Source organism: Trachypithecus francoisi, unplaced genomic scaffold (assembly GCF_009764315.1).
Source record: "Trachypithecus francoisi isolate TF-2019V2 unplaced genomic scaffold, Tfra_2.0 Lachesis_group12, whole genome shotgun sequence".
NCBI lineage: Eukaryota > Metazoa > Chordata > Mammalia > Primates > Cercopithecidae > Trachypithecus > Trachypithecus francoisi.
This window is the reverse complement of record NW_022681457.1, coordinates 43,642,726-43,647,530: the sequence shown is the minus strand read 5'-3', so window position 1 is coordinate 43,647,530 and position 4,805 is coordinate 43,642,726. Positions and strand designations below refer to the sequence as shown.

The 4,805-nt window shown below is 38.5% G+C and overlaps 1 pseudogene; it reads right to left on the bottom strand.

Annotated features, from left to right (window-relative positions):
• Positions 1 to 475: 475 nt before the first annotated feature.
• LOC117093514 lies at positions 476 to 2,144 on the bottom strand (annotated as a pseudogene).
• Positions 2,145 to 4,805: the final 2,661 nt, after the last annotated feature.

The following is a 4,805-nucleotide window of genomic DNA, read 5'->3' as shown; positions in this document are numbered from 1 at the left end:
ACCCGGGAGGCGGAGCTTGCAGTGAGCTGAGATCCGGCCACTGCACTCCAGCCCGGGCGACAGAGCGAGACTCCGTCTCAAAAAAAAAAAAAAAAAGAAAAATATAAGAATTAACAGACCCTTTAAATGTGTTTTAAATATTTTTAAGGTTTAAAAAGTGTTTAAAGTTTGTAATTCCTAGTAGGAAAACGTTATCTGAATGAATACCCTAATGGCAAACCACCGTAAAATGCTTCAGTTGCATTTGGGGGAGAGAGGTAGGGATTAATTCCTAGTAGGAAAACATTATCTGAATGAATACCCTAATGGCAAATCACTGTAAAATGCTTCAGCTGCATTTGGAGGAGAAGGGTAGGGATTATCTTCAAAGCTCCCCAGTTCTCTTGATGAGAAGGTCAGAGGTACACTGGTTTGTATTATTGCGACATCCATAAGGTAATCTAGGTTGCTTTTCCTTCAGCAGGGGCTTTATTTATCAGAAGGGCGTTATGCTTGACCTCCAATTAGCTGACAATATACTGATCAGATTCATAACCTTTGGGTTTCTCTGGTATTTTGATGTATTTGCTGGGTTCTGAGTCACATCCTGGAAGGCCACCATAACTTCTGGATCCTGCATGTCTGCAAGAACCTCTGGATCACTAAGAATTTCATTGAGTCCAGGCATTTGGGTCATTCCAGACATTCCTCCGGGAAAATTACCAGGCATTCCCCCAGGATAGCCACGTGGAAAAGAGCCATCCTGAGCTTCTTACTGTCGTCTGGCTTCTTCCTCCTTCCGGGCTCTCTCACGCTCTTCTCGAGCCTTCTTAACTCTTTCTATTCTTTGTTCTCCGGCTCTTCACGTTTCGCTCATACTTTCTTCTGCAATTTCCTGTACCCTAGGTTGAATTTCTTTCAGCATCGTACTAGTATCTTCATCGTAATCCAATTTACAGGCAAGGGCAAGATCATCTTCCCAGTGGCCTAGGAGTCTGTGTGCTTTCACTTGCCATTTGTAAGGCTGAGCTGAATCAGGATTTATTTCAATGGCTCTGTCACAGTCTCAGATGGCAGCATTTTGTTTCTTTAATTTGATGAAGATGCTGGCCCTCTTGGCATACAAAACGGCCAAATGCAAATTCAGCTTGGTAGTATTTGTGAATAAGTCAATGGCTTTCTGTAGTTCACCATCATTTAGGGCTTCAATAGCAGCCACTTTCTTATCATTTGCCTGATCTCATCTCCTCTGTTATCTCTGAATTTTCATCTCCCATTTCTTGAGGGGCATCAGTGTCTGGTTTAATCACACATTCATTATCAATTTCTAGATCACTTTCCTCACTTGATGGTTTGTCTGTCTTTAAGTCTTCCTCCACCTTCTTACTGTCAGGTTTTTTTTCCACTTGGTATTTTCTTCTGATTTAGATTTCTGAGTAGCAGGTGGTACTTTACCCCTATGCTCTCCACCCACACCCTCAGGAAGCGCATTTCCTCGGCGTGCAGAATGCTCAGATCCTGCTTACATATTTTCACAAGGGCCTGAAGCTCGTTCACTTTGCGGGGGTCCATGGTCGGGAAGCGGTGGGCAAAGCTGAGGGGCTGCGGCCCAGTTCCAGCCCCAGGCACTGGCTTGGCGTGACCACACAGAAGCGATTTTTGTATTTTTTTTGGTGGAAACTGGGTTTTGCCATGTTGCCCAGGCTGGTCCTGAACTCCTGGGCTCAAGAGATCGTCCCATTTCTGCCTCCCAAATTGCTGCCATTACAAGTGTGAGCCACTATGCCTGGCCTACCTGCATGTTTTTCACTTACAAAAGCCAAGAAATTTCTTTGTTCTTCAAGATTAATTTGGGTCTGTTGTTCGGATATATAACTAAAGTAGTATTAACTGAGATATATAATTGAAAGTGAATGAACTAAAAGCAGTGTGGTTATCTCTTTGATACCATCATAAAGCCTCAAAAGTGACTCCAAGTATATTAAAAGAGGTTTTGAGTTAAATTTTGATTGTAATTCAAAGATGAGAGTGACATGTAATTATACAGATAAATGTATGCTGTTGTCATTTAGCAAAAATAAATTGTTTAAATCTGGCCGGGTGCAGTGGCTCACACCCATAATCCCAGCACTTTGGGAGGCTGAGGCAGGAGGATCACTTGTGTCCAAGAGGTTGAGACCAGCCCGGGCAACATAGCAAGAACCCAGCTCTATTTAAAAAAAAAAAAAAGAAAGAAAATTGTTTAAATTTTATATAGTTCATTTTCTGAAAAGCTGTTATCAAATCAGTGGGAGTAGGTTTACATAATTGATAACCCCTTAGACTCCATGGATATTTAGTTATTTATGTTAACATATAAAACATATATAATACATCAAACATAAATATATGTTAATATGTAAGTGAGCGTTTTTCCCCAGTTCATCAGACTCACAAGTTACCCAGTTTTGCTTTATTGATATATAGGTGTTACATAATCTTTTCTTACACTGCTTCAAGTGACTTGTGGTTGATTTTGGTGTAGCCTACTTCCATCTAATAGCTGCAATAGCCTTTTTATATTGAGTAGTACTTCCTTATGATGATATAGAAAAAAATTGTATAACTGAAATTTGTATTACTAAAATTTTGTAGTTTCATATTTAATTTTATATTTCTTTTCTCTTGCTTCTCACCCTCAGTTTTGTACCTACTGTGAACTAGTTTGATGGTCAGAAGAAGCAGTTTTAAAAAATGAATAGGTGAAGAAAATATAAAGACCTCAATTGTTAACATTAAATAAAGAATGCTTTGGCTGGGCGCAGTGGCTTATGCCTGTAATCTGAGCACTTTGGGAGGCCGATGCAGGCGGATCACTTTGAGCTCAGGAGTTTGAGACCAGTCTGAGCAACATGGTAAAACCACGTCTCTACTAAAAATACAAATATTAGCCAAGTGTGGTGGCCTGTAATCCCAGCTACTCGGGAGGCTGAAGCTGAAGAATCACTTGAACCCCGGAGGCAGAGCTTACTGTGAGCTAAGATCACACCACTGCACTGCAGTCTAGGTGACAGAGCAAGATTCCGTCTCAAAAAAGAAAAAAAAAGAATGCTTTTAATTTCAGAGAATGCTTTTAATTTCAAAGAATGCTGGCCTTTTCAACTACTTTTTAAAAAACATCTGTAATACGGCTAGAAGAATCTCTGTTTTCACTCTGGCAACCTCAGCAGCAATTTGTCTGCATATGCTACCATTACATTTTCATAATAAAATATAGTTAAACAAAAATAAATGCCAAGAAAATAGATTTGTTTCTAAAAATGGCAGGGGGTGGAATGTGGTACCTGGACATGTTTTCTAACACAGTCCACAAAATCATGTTTTCTCCCATATCACATTTTAAAAATAGACTACCAGGTAGAGGATAGCCCACTTGCAGAAAGGCTCCCTCAGGAATCAGCGGGAGATGTTCAAAAAACACTCTGAGTCAACATGCTGACAGTGATCAGAAAAAAAGACAAACTCCACTAGCATTGGGCTGTATACAAAGAACCATCATATCCCAGACCTAGGGGATGATATATGATGCACCTGGAAAAGTGCATTCGGTTTGGATAAACTCAATTCCAGAAATATGTGGAAGATTGGAGAGAGTAAAGAGAAAAGAAAAAAAAAGTGATGAAGTGACTGGGGAGGTGAGGTTGGGAGAGGAGCTTGGGAGGAAAGATTAAAGCAACTGGCTAAGTAACTTAAGATTTGACATGATAACAGCCAACAAATATTTAAAAATAGCAAATACTATAAAGATCGAGAAATTACTTGGGATGGTAAAAGAACACAGAGAAAGAAGCAGGATTGGGAAACCTGATGTTCTGGCTATGTGTAGAGAAAGATAAAAAACCGAAAAATATAGTAACTTTTGGAATATTGTCTTAAGGAGTCTGTAGGAAGCTTTAATTCATAGCAAATTTACTACTAAACACAAAGAAAGCCATGGATGTTGGAAGATAATGATTGTAAAGAACGTATGGTGGCCTATATGACTAGAGATATTCTTTCTTACTTAGTTCTATAAATCTATTGTAATATGAAAACTCTAATTTATGTTGAAAAGGGTATATTCCTTGCCAGGAGGCAAGGTTTAAACCAAACTTTTAAAGAATCCATTATTACACAGTTTGCTTTGAGATCTCTTAACACAGGCTAGAAAAGTGTTTTTAATCTCCAGTTTTCCAAAACCAATTCAATTAAAAATAGTTTTTAAAAATCTGAAATCCTGTCCATAAGGGTTAATAACTATAGAGGTGTCCAATAGATATTCAATCACAAAAATTCAAATGCTCTTTTCGTTAAGCCTCTGGTGTCTTTTTCCATAGCTAAACCAAGATAATTGTTTTGGGGCTAATTTCTGAGGCTGTTTAATAACACCTCCTGCTAGACTTCTCATGTAAACTCAGCAAGAGGAAACATCCAGAGTAATAGAAAAATATTCTGCTCATTTTATAGCTCAAATTCATACTTTTCTTTACAAAAGAGATCCTGCTGTTTGAGTTTTGCAACTGCCATACCAACTGCATTGGGGAAGATTGGATTATAAGGCAAAGCTGACTATGCAGTCAAGTCTCCACTCTCCAGGAGGATTTTTGTGTAAATTCCATTACAATTCATAATTTTATAGATAATGAAAAGGATACAAAACACTTTAAGGTTTTCAAGTCAGCAAAATAATGAACAGGACAGTCCACAAACCACATTACTACATTTTTGACATTTGGTCACTCATATAAATGGGGTTTGTATCTGTTCTTTCACAGAGGATTTTTTTTTTGTTTAATGCTACATTCTAT